This window comes from Ursus maritimus, unplaced genomic scaffold, assembly GCF_017311325.1.
Source record: "Ursus maritimus isolate PB19 unplaced genomic scaffold, ASM1731132v1 scaffold_10, whole genome shotgun sequence".
Classification (NCBI taxonomy): domain Eukaryota; kingdom Metazoa; phylum Chordata; class Mammalia; order Carnivora; family Ursidae; genus Ursus; species Ursus maritimus.
Genome location: NW_024423344.1, coordinates 31553390 through 31565761, shown reverse-complemented (window position 1 = coordinate 31565761; position 12372 = coordinate 31553390).

The following is a 12372-nucleotide window of genomic DNA, read 5'->3' as shown; positions in this document are numbered from 1 at the left end:
TGGAAGATTAACTGACCATTCAGTTGATAAACTTTTGAAGACTTGAGGGAAAGTAACAAGACGTCCACATGGAGCACATGGGGAATGTATTAAAAGGGACAAATGTGCGTTCTTATTTAAAAGAGGTTACAACTGAATCATGGAAATAAATGATACACACAATCAGAATAGATATGATCATATTAAGAGTTCACTGGCTGTTGACACACTCATCTATTTCCTATTGAGTTAAGACATGAGGTTAGGCACAAAGATGGATTAGGCATAGAGCCTTCCCCCACGGATCCCTGCACTGGAAATAAGATATGGATGATCATGGATAGGGCAGAATACAGTCAATACTAAATGGCATAAAAAAGGTACAAGGGGTGCCTGGCTGGCTCAGCCAGGAGAGCATGCAACTCTTGATTTCGGGGTCATGAGTTCAACCCCCACATTGGGTGTAAAGTTTAGTTAAAAAAAAAAAAAGTATGAATCTGCATCATGGAAGATCACAAGAGAAAGCGATTACTTTCACAAAGAAAAATCAAGTAAGGCTTCCTAAAGAGAGCAGAATTTGAGCAAGTTTTGAAGAACCGAAAGAACTTAGTTATGGGTTAGTTATGGGGTATGGGTAAAGAAAAGACCATCCCCAAAGAGGAAAACAAACTGTGGCGGGAACAAAAAGAGCTTAAATGCCAAGAGTTTTATCTTACTTCTGCAGAACAGGATTTCCAAAACTATTGTGTAGAAGAACAGTCAATGTCTGTTGAGATGAAAATGGATATTCCATCAGAAATAGAAGATTCTCTGGAAGAATTGCATTTGTGAAAGATCGAATACTCCGTAGATCAAGAGATCAATAGGGCTAGTGGTCATGGAGTAGAAACTAATATTCTGACGGCTACCACCACTGACCCAGTTGCACTATTACACAGAAGCTGAAACCAGTGGGCTGTGAGGACGAGGTGCTGCCGGGTTATGAGCAAGAAAGAAGCCTGATGGATGCTGTATCTTGGAGAGGTAACCAGCAGCATTTCATATAAAAACAGCTTAGATTGGGTGAATTTTTTTCTAAAATAGAGGCTGGATCATGTCACTTCTCTAATTAATACTTTGCAGTGGCTTCTCAATTCAGAGTAAAAGCCAAAATCCTTATTCTGGCCTTGAAGGCTCTAGGTCTAGTCCCTACTATCTCCTAATCTCCTGTTTTGTTTCTCTCTCTCACACACAATCTCTCTTTCTCTGTCTCTGTCTCTTTCTCCCAAAAATTCTGCTCCACCCACACCGCTCTTTTAACACCCAGAGCACACTCACACCCTGCCCGGCTGTTCCTGTTCCAGAGAACACTGGCTCCCAGATTATGTATGGCTCACTCTCTCACTTCCCTCAAGTGTCTGCTCTAATTCCCTTTAACTTTATTATAAATAACCACTCCATGGTAACTTTCATCTAACTTTCAATCCTCCTACCCTGCTCGATTTGTATTTATCACTCTCATCATTCTAGACTATATATTATACATCCTATATTCCACATTTGTATAGGTACTTGCTGTGTCTCCTCCACTAGACAGGCTGCCCGCAGGAAAAAGAGATAGAGCAACTTCTGTAGTCCCCGTACCTAGAACAGTGCCAGGCATGCAGTAGGTACTCAATACATAGGTACAGAAAGAAGCAAATGGACAGGAAACCAGAGGTATAGAGAGACTAATTAGAAAGTGTTTTGTAATAGTGAATGTGAAAGGAAATAAGGGCTAAACTTAGGTGGGAATAGAGTAGACAGGAAAGATTAATACTTAACTACAATTATTTCGGGCATGGATCATGATGGAAAGGGATGGGCGGTGAAGGCAGATGGTCTCTGGTTCAGATCCCAGACTCCCAACTTAGTAGTTGTGTGGCCATATGCAAAATGCTTCATGTCTCTGCACCTCAATTTTCTCCCCGGGGGAAAAGGGAAAATGCCCCCTTTTCGGATTGCTGTAGGTTATAGAGAAGTCAAACGCTTGGAGGATGGCCTTGGCGCTAGCAGTGACATTGGAGAAAGCATATTTCAACATATTTTAAAAATAGGATTCGATGTTTTATCTGTGTTGAGTCTCCACATGGAGATTTTAAGTTGTGCAAAGTAATGCATACTCTTTATAACTTTTCTATCGTCCAATATTCTTAGTATGGCCTTATTGCTATTTTTCACAGGATACTGAAAATAAAGCTATCACAAAACTCCCATTTCTTGAACATGCATGATCTGATTTTAGTACTGACCAAACATTATGAAGTGTATTTATGTCTAATATGTTAACATATTAGAAGGCAGGCTCAGAGTGGTAGAGTAATCTGTCCAGGGCCACACAGCATATAAACAAAGGAACTGAGATTCAAATTCAAATCTCCTTGGAAAACAAATTTATCTCCTGCTATTCTCATATACCTACTATGGCATTTTATAGTTCCTGAATTGACAGCATTTCCCCCAGGGTGGGGTCCATCTCTGTTTTATAAGTTTTCAAACTATAGCTTTCTCTTTGCTTACCACATTTTACACCACATCCCAAAATGGTTATTCATGTTGCCTCTTTCTTTGCAGACTTCTAATGACTCCCTACTACACTTTGATCCGAAAATAAATGTTAGATTATGACCTTTGAATGTTTACTCCAAATTGTCGTTTCTCCTTCTTATTTACCATCTAAGTTTATGACCCTCGACACGCAGCTCCACAAACGTTTCTGCAGCTCAGAATCAGTGGCTCTCAAACTGCAGAGGGGGCTTAACTAAAGGAGCATAACTTGGAGAACTTTTTTCCTTCTTCCCCAAATTTACATAAATTAACATAACTTGGAGAGCTTTTTTCCTTCTTCCCCAAATTTCCACCCTATTTCTTAACAGACATTCCCAGGCCTGGGGCTCCAAGCATGAGAATTTTGGAAAACTCTCCAGGAACTGAGGTACACCCCTCCTGGCTGAAAGGGATCATCCAGGAGAGTGAGGTTTTTCAGTTTCTTACTCTGTACCATCAGCGCCTAGCAGAGTATCTATGTGGTGGTAGCATGGCTGCAAATGCTGTCCTCTTTCACTTGGGAGGAGAGAAGCAGAAGAGAGAGAGGAAACAAAGCTCACACCTGTGAGAGTCAAAATTCATTAATGGATGCGTTAGAACCAGACTCGAATCTAAAAGGACTGTTGTATATGCATATGCATTATTTTGCACAAGTTCAGGAGGGGTGATAGCTTTCTAGGAAATAGCATGAGCAAAATACATATAGATTGAGATAACGATTCCATAAAGGACAGGGAAGAAATTGATGTGACTGAAAAGCAATAACACATTATTAATCTACATAGGTATGTTGGTAACAAAGATCACGTTTCTGCCATTCTTTTTTCTAGTTCAGATGTGGCATCATGGGATTTGAGGCTCGATGATTCCCACATTCTAAATGTTTACAAGCTAAAACAGTTTAAAGAAATTCACACAATTTTCATGCTACACTGTATTGAGTCCTAGCTCAATGAAAGGTGCAGCTATCCACCAACTACCTTGTTGCACAAAGTGGATCTTTCTTGTCTTTAGATCTTTCTGTGTGTTTTGTCTGTCTGAATTGGCTCCCCTCACACCTGGACTCTTACTACAGAATTCAGCAAAGGTCACCTCTTCAATAAGCTGCCTCTGATCCCTGTACGTGGAGTTAAAATCCCTCATACTCCAATCGCATCACATTATTTACCGCCATTATACTAATTGTATATTATATATTATAGTGCAATTGCCAGTTCACTTATGTGTCTCAGACAGTAAGGGGCACCCTACTTGAACTTAAGACATCAGTTTTATTAAATTTGAATCACTTATTTTACTACTCAATACATAGTAGTTTCAATTGCAAGCACCAAATTTGAGGAGAGCCCAGTATCCATAGTTTAAGAATCAAACCTAAAAAACTTGTTGCCATAAGTTAAAGATAATGGGAATCTTGCTGAAGGAAAACTGGGGGAAAGTAGTCCCACTAAGTTAAATGGAAATGTGAGAGAGACATCTCTGCAGTGTAGCCATCTGCTTTGATAAAGGAGTTGGGAATTTTCTTGAATATATTTTTTAGATACACGAGAAATAGAATATACAAATAAAATTTTAATGTTCATTCTCAATTTCTACTTAGATGTATTTTAATGTTAGCTTTTTTCAAGGAGCTAAATGGGTTTTTTTCTTTGCTTATCGTAAAAACATACATATTCATTTAAATTTATTCAATGTTTATTAAGAAAATATCATGCAGATCAATTGTGAGAGCACTCGTCTTCAGATGAACAGTTCTTCCATGTTACAAGATGATCCAGAAACTCCATGAAATGAATTTATACAGATTATTTGAGATAAAATTTGTCTCAAAAAGTAAATCACATACATACATACCTCAGCCTGAGTATCTTCGAAGGGTAGGATGCAAGTTATGCACCATGTATTGCTGTCATCAGGCTTACTGTTTATTTCTTAACATTTTTCTCTCTGAACAGTTTTAGTTCCCCATTTAATAATATTATTATAACCTGTTACAACATATGGATGCTGAATTAACTTTGTCTTATTATGACATCCAATTTGATATGTAGAAGTTAAATAAGCTTCTATTTATTTTATCAGAGAAAAAGAGGTATAATAACGAGCCTCCCCAGCCACCAAGCCCACCTCCAAGAAAATACCGTGGATTAGTACTCACTTGGTTAAAGTCAATTACAGGGGCCGCAGTTTATATGCAGGAAAGTGCCAAGCTCTAATAAAGGCACTTCCTAGGTATGATAATTATAAAATTAGATGAAAACGTTTATTAGGTTCACAGAAAATCCTTTATGAAATGGAAGATACTGGAGCTGAAACACAGCCAGATTTGGTAACAGCATGCAAACACCTTCAGAGTCAAAAATCATTCAAAAATGTCTAATCCTATAACTGTATCAAAGCTGGCAGGTGCTCACTACACAGAACATTAATTTGGGAGATTTAGAAGGGATTTTAAAGATAACCTTCTGTGCCAAATATGTTAAGAGCAATGTGTCTCAGGATAAAAATACTGAATATTTCATAATCTGTAAGAAGGATGAAGATACGAAATGTGAGGGAGAGGATATTTTCAACCCCAGCGTAAATTATACAGTTTTCATTAGGCTTCTCTGTTTACACTGGTGGGATGGTATCTGTGCAAAAGCGTGCAAATAAAATGAAAATTGTTTCAGTTTGTGTATAATAAAATCACCGTGGTCAGAAGGATGGATCACAGTCTGAAGGTATTTCTCTCACAACAGCAAACACGTGGTCCTGAGAAGTCGTAATGAACACCTTGGTGAGAATTTTGAAGGGCAGTGTTGGTAAAATCCTCTATTCTTGCCCATTTCTCAGCAGTGCAGTAAGCTGAGTCCTATCCTAGCAAGCTTCCCAGTGCCGTGCAAGCCAATTTAAGGATCTTATGTGAAGCCTCCAACACTTACCTGTGTCTTCCAATGAGTTCTGAATCACTAACTTGATCAACTCAACTTCAGCAAGGGAAGAGGCTTACAGAAGAGCGAGAATATATACCAAACAAGAATAAATGACCAAAATACATATGATCTCACAAAGAAATGTCAAAAGTGACATTAATCTGATTTAAAGTTATAAGATTTTGTGGATCAGAGGGGTAATGATTTTCTAAAATTATATTAACCTTTCATATGTATTTTTGGTTACATGAGCTTGAAAACACCAGATTAAAAATGTCACACAAGAAACTGGCTGAAGGAAGACCTAGGGACAATATAGCATTGATCAGTGATCAATCAGTGATCAGTGATCCACGGAAAAGGAGCTAATAGTTTAGGAAATATGTCATGATGCTTTTTCTAAATGTGGACAAAATACTCTGTCATCAGAAGGACATTAGAAAGAACATGATTAAACAAATCAAGGAAATTGATAGAGAAGGTATACATGTGTCTTTAGTACTGCCTAATCTTCTAATGTTCCTAGAAATAGAACAAGGTGAGTAAGTGTACCCCCCAAAAAGTAATATTTTTATTTCATCAGGTTAATTTGGATTCACTTCTGTGATATACAATCAATCATATGTAAGGGCTTATTTCTGTGTCAGCTTTAGTTTCTTCCTTTTAAGCCTACAAACTCTGATCATTTCTTCAACCACGTCTTTGTTAATATTTTCAATTCCATTTTCAATTTCCATTTTGGAACCCACCTAACAAAACAAAGCTGAAGCAATCCAACAGACTGATTTCTTTGTTCCTATACCTGGGCAGTTGAATCCAACTGGAGAAAATCACAAAATCCTCAGAAAATTGCCTCTATAAATTAATGTTCTCTGAGCTCAGTAGGGCCATTTACCCTGTTCGCCAATTCTCTGTTCTGATATGGTTTTTCTCCATTTTCCATAATATCTGATCAAACCATTTCTTATCTCCTCAACCGTCCTACCCTAATACCTTCCCACTCATTCTCAGCAGCAAATCTTGTCTCCCACTTCACAGAAATACAGAAACACTCAGATAAGAACTCCTTCAAATTCCTGACACCCCATCTGCAAAAGTGATGGTGAATTATAACTAACTTCTTCCTCTCGTTATGATAGTAAATGTCTCATTTGACTGAAACTAACTCCTCCACTTGTTCTCTGGATCCCATAAATGCTACCTCAAGAATTTCATTCCAGTTATTAGACCTTACCTTATTTCCCCCCATAAGTTCTCTCTTTACCTACTTGCATTTTTGAAAACTCCTCATGTCTTTTCCGTTTGTTTTTATACTTCAAGCCTTCTCCAGTTTTATTTCCCTCTCTACTCCCTGGCATTGCCCAGCTTCTTGGAAAAGACATCCAAATCCCTATATCTGCTTCCTCTTTTTCCATTTATTGTTCAGATCATGGTAATATCAATGTCATCTTTTAGTCACCCACTGAATGAGCTTTCAGGAAGACTAGTACTGAATTTTTGTTGCTACATGCAGTGAATTCTGAGTTTTCATTTGTCTAGTCTCCAGGGAGTGTTTCATATTGTAAATCATAACCTCCCCCTTGAACCCCGGATTTCCTTAGCTTTCTCAATGTTAAGCTCTTCAGGTTCTTCTCCTACCCCCCTCCTTGATTACCCCTTGCAGATTTGCCTTGACGAACTCATCTGTTTACAGGACATTCTAACCTGCGTGCTGATGGCCACCTTGACAGAGTCTCTACAGCACCAATCACTTATTCAGGTCACCTGACTCACTCAACGCACTTGTAGCTTGGCATTCTGTAAGCTCCCCTATGGGAAAAATAATGAAAGTGGAATGTCTAGATTCATTTCCAATCAGGGATCTTCATTTCATTATCTCCCACAAAACAAATTTGTATGCAAGTCTGGAAGCCTAAGATTCCTCTGGCAGTGTGATTAGAGAGATATTTTCTAGTGTTTATCTTGTCTTTGTAAGGTTTGAGTGATAAGCAAAAACTTAAATGAAGGCAAAAGTTTAAAATACAAGAAAATACAGGAGAATGACTTCACGCTCTTTTGTCAGGGAAGATAATTGAAAGATCAGTTTCAAACTAGGAACACACATTTAAACACCTGTAACTGGAAAAAGATTGGTATCCAAAATTTATAAATAAGCTCTTTGAATAAATAAGCAAAATAGACATATCAGACAAAACATAAAAACAGACATTTCATAGAAAAGACAGTGTAAGATGCAGCTGAAGTTTTTGAAAGATGGGAGAGGTCTCTTGAGGCAGAATAATCCCTCAAAAACACCCATTCATAATCCCTGAGACCTATGTAGATACTACCTCCCACGGCAAAGGGACTTTGCTGGTGTGATTAAGTAAAAGGTCTGGAGATCAGACATTATTCTGCATTCTTTGGGTGGAATTAATGTAATCAGAGTCTTTAAAAGTGGAAGAGGGAAGCAGAAGAGAGAGTCAGAGGAAGGCGTGAGTCTGGAAGAAAGGCATGGAGAGATCCAGGTGTGTGGCCTGAAGATGGAGCCCAGGCGCATGAGCAAAGCAATGCAGGCGGCCTCTAGAGGCTGGAAAAGGCAAGGGGACGGGACAGAGTCTCCCCTCGTGCCTCCAGAAGGAAGGAAATCCTGACAACACCTTGATTTTAGTCCACTTAAGACCCAGTTTAGTTGGCTGACATTCAGAGCTGGCAGCTAATAAAGCTGAATGGTTCTAAGCCGGCAAGTTTGTTGGTCATTTATTACCGCAGCGGTAGGAAACACCCATCTCTTCCATTCTAAGTGACGTTGGGATGCTGTCAGACTTGATTTCGAGATGTTCTAAATGCACCAATATTACACAACTTAAAAATCAATCAATCAATCAATATCACATTGGGGAGCTGCTGGAAAGCCAGAGAGCAGAAATGACAACGAATCCCGCCACCACCACCATCCCCACTGCCACCACTTAGTTTGTGCTTAGCCATGCAGACATTTTGTAAAAATCAGCCACATATATACTGTATTTAAATTAAGCAAATAAATTCATAGGGCCAGACACATTGTTCCCTGTTGACAAATAAAAAAACTCCGAGAAGTTAAGAGAATTATCAATTGTTAAAAACCACACTGCTGGTTAATTTGTATGGGACTAAAATCATTTAATAATAAAAATGAATTTTATTTGTGAGATCTCTAGAGATATAATGATGTGCTTAATCGGTAATCCAATTAATTATCTATAATAAATGTATACATTATTATGCATATATTATGTGCTATAATTAATATAGCTATGAATATAATTATATCTATAAACATATAATTTTATTGAAGGACTCCTATCTGTTGAGTCAACATTTACATCAAAAATTAATCACAGGTAAAAATTCCTCAAAATGTTGCATGGATCCTAAGAAATGTTAATAGTTAACTCTATAGGACTAGTCTTCAGACTAAAACCATTGTGGTAAGAGGAAAAGAGCCATTTGTGAATAGTTCTTATTCAACCTATTTTAGACAGGTATTGAATTATATGTGAGTATCAGTTTAGTAACTTGCTCTAAATTTCACTGAACTAGAACACTATGGAGGAGGGAGTGTGATCCAGGTGTCTGAAATACATGTCTCATGTTTGCCTCAGAGTGAACTGCTATAATATTTTCACTTTGATCCCCATTCAAGTGAAATTTTACTGGAGTAACAGAGGGAGTGAAAATAAGATTGAGTGAGTTAGGGGAAGGAAGGAGAGAGGGAGGAAGAGAGAGAGAAACAGAGTAAGAGAGAGAGGAAGCCTAGGAGGGTGAGTTTGGACTGAGGGAGGAAAAACATGACAAACTGGAAGAGAAAAAAGTGAAGCTACTGGCAATTATTTCTCTATTGCAGCATTTATTTTTTTTTCAGGTTTATAAATATGTCAAATCAAGCACTGAGGAAAATGGTTTACAAATGCAGAACTCTAAAAAAAATAAGATCAAAAGGAGATCAAAGACAGCATTAGAAAGATGAAGTTTAAAATGTGGATGGAGATCAGCTTTCCGTTTCACTGGTATCTAGTCAATTGAGGTCCAATTGCAACCGTACACAGAAACATGAATTGATTTTAATGACACGTATGGGGAAAAAAATTGCCTCAAATACTCTAACAAAAAGATTCCAAGAAAGCAGATACGCCTATAATGGTTTTATTGCTCTGTGCCTCAAAACTGGAATTGTATAATGAAAGAGAAAGTATATAAAGAAAGAAAAGTCAGGTTGGTACTCAGAGCAAAGTGAGTGCAAAGATCCTTCTATATCATCAAGCCCTAACTTTCAGCTCATCAGTTGTCAGCTTAAAAAGCACACGATTAAATCTTGTTTCTACAGATAACACCTGTCAGAAACACAAATGATAAATTCACCTAAAAGGTACAGGTGAAGTTTAATAATAACTATGGAAAATGTATGTTTGCTTGTATTTGCTTTTAAAGAAGCTGGCAAATAGTTATAAACTTTTACAAAAATAGAGTTGAGCTAAATTCAACATATCTTCAGCTTTATAAAAGTTCACATGCTCTGTATTTACTCGCCTATTCTAAACTTGTTTTTTTCTTGTGTATGCTTGACCGAGTGCTTATGAATTTTTAAGCAGTCGGGATCAAATAAACATTGAAAAGTAAATAAAGGCATTGCTAATACTACCAAGGTGTTATGGTGGATTTGCCTCCCAGCAAAAATCCGGGAAGAAAATTTATTCTCATCAAACAACACCCTTTCACAATCCTATTCTTCTTTGGAAGCTTGCATTGCATAATTGAAGGCCGGAACTTTCCTCCTGTTGATTTCATAGTACGTGTAATAGAAGTTAGTCTATCTATTCATGTTCCTGGATATTAATATACCAAAACACTTCTAAGTACAGTACATGACATTTGGATGTCGCTGTTTTGGCACAGCGACAATTTTGCCTTGGAATTATTCTGTTCAGACCTTGAAAAATTAAAATTTTTACTGTTTTTTAAGTTGCCATGTCATACGTAACAGACATTCTCACTGCTTCCCTGAGTCTCCCCTAACTACAAGTTTATCACATCCCTAACTCTCAGAACCACTGGGATCAAGGATGCAATGAGAATCCTTAATTGCATATAGTGTGGAGAGATTCTGGCCAAGGGTTTGAGAAGAAGCAGAATGTAAGAAATAGGGCAAGGCTTAGAGATACCATGAAGTTTAGGGATGTGCAGTTTATATCTGATGTAATTCATAAGAACAGTTTCTTTACATTTTTTTTTAACCAACCATTTTGTTACAGCTGCATCAAAACAGCTGCTTCTGTTAGAGACCATCAGAAAACAGATGGTACCCTCAAAAGGTAATTAAGGAGAGCTTAAGGAAGGAGCTTTCACAGATATTTAGGCAGGGTTAAGGGAAAGACATGGCCTGCTAGAACATTCTACAAGAAGCAGTCATGCAAAGCTGTGACCACCACAGCTCTGAACCCAGAGAGTATAGCTATAGCTGAGTTGTGAATCCATCTGGTAATTAAAGATAAGGGAACTCATTTGAATCTATAGGTAGAGAACACTTCTAGGAGCAAAGAAAGTAGTGGGGGAGCAATGGAGGGCGGATCTGGAATGGACAATAAGAATAGCTAAGCGCAGTTCTTCCTTTTGCCCCTCAGGACACACGTTTCTTTGTCTGTATATCAGTCATCATATTATACCTGGCTGGTGTCAATGGATTCACAATCCTACCCAAAACCTAAATTGAAACACCAGCTGCCATCAGTATACTCTTTTATATGATGGAAATGGGGAAAGCAGGCAGAGCGAGAGGAGATACACATACTCAGTGGAAAACATTGATTATCTTTTTTAGCAAAAAAAGGCTGGTGCTCTCATTCTTGTTCTTATTTGTTTATTTTTCAAATTTGTAAGATCAGATAATACCAGCATCACGATGGACTGTTTGGATGCCCTCATCATGCAGTGGCCCACGGTCCAGCATTTGGGCTCTGTTGATGCCCCACAGCAAGCATGGAGCTGCTTTTCAAGCATGGCATAGCATCTTCTGAGGAGGACATGTCTTTATTCCAAAGCCCAAGACGTCTGTACTGTGATTGCCATATTGAGATTTGTCAGACGCTCCTGCAATACCCATACATTCCAGAAACTTCCAGTATATAAAACTCAAGTGACAGGCCAGTTTGTCTGCAGCTTGCATTTGCTGAAGAAAGACCTTACATAGATACTTTCTGTACTCTTTCAAAAAAAAACAACACAAGTGCATTCTCTTAGCAACTGTAACAGCTCCTATATTCAAGGAAATATATTATTTTCATCAGAGAAAGGTATCAGATTGTTTTAAGATTTTTCCCCCTACGAACCCTAAAGAAGGCCTTTTTCTTTACTTCCACCTCTGTTCCTCTCTACCCCAACCCTCAGTTGTTTGTTTCTTATTATTTTCCCAACTCCTTCCTGCAAGGAGGCACTTGGCTCATCTCCGTGCAAAACATAGGCAAACTGAGGTCACCAATACAGTTTGTGAAAGAACAGAAATCTGCTCATTCATGCAAGATAATTATTTCTTTTGCTTTCCTCTCTTAACTTTGAGTGATGATAACTCCAACGAGGGTGAAAACTCTGCTTCTTCAGGAAGTGACTCTATTTTAGAATGTCATTTTACATTGTGAAGTTCTATACCACAGAATCTTGATAAAGTACTTTGAGAAACTCTTTGTGGAGTAACACTTTTAGCAGAGGTAAATTCACATTAAGTTTTCTGCAACAATTAGAGCAGTATGATTGGCAGGCCCAGGATGATATGATGTCTATTTTATGCACTACAGCTTGGATAAAAATGGTTGGATATGCAATAAGGAGACGTAGGGGTTATGCTGTGGAAACTTACTTCACCAATTTGAATATTTATCTTATTGTAGGCGTCCTAGGA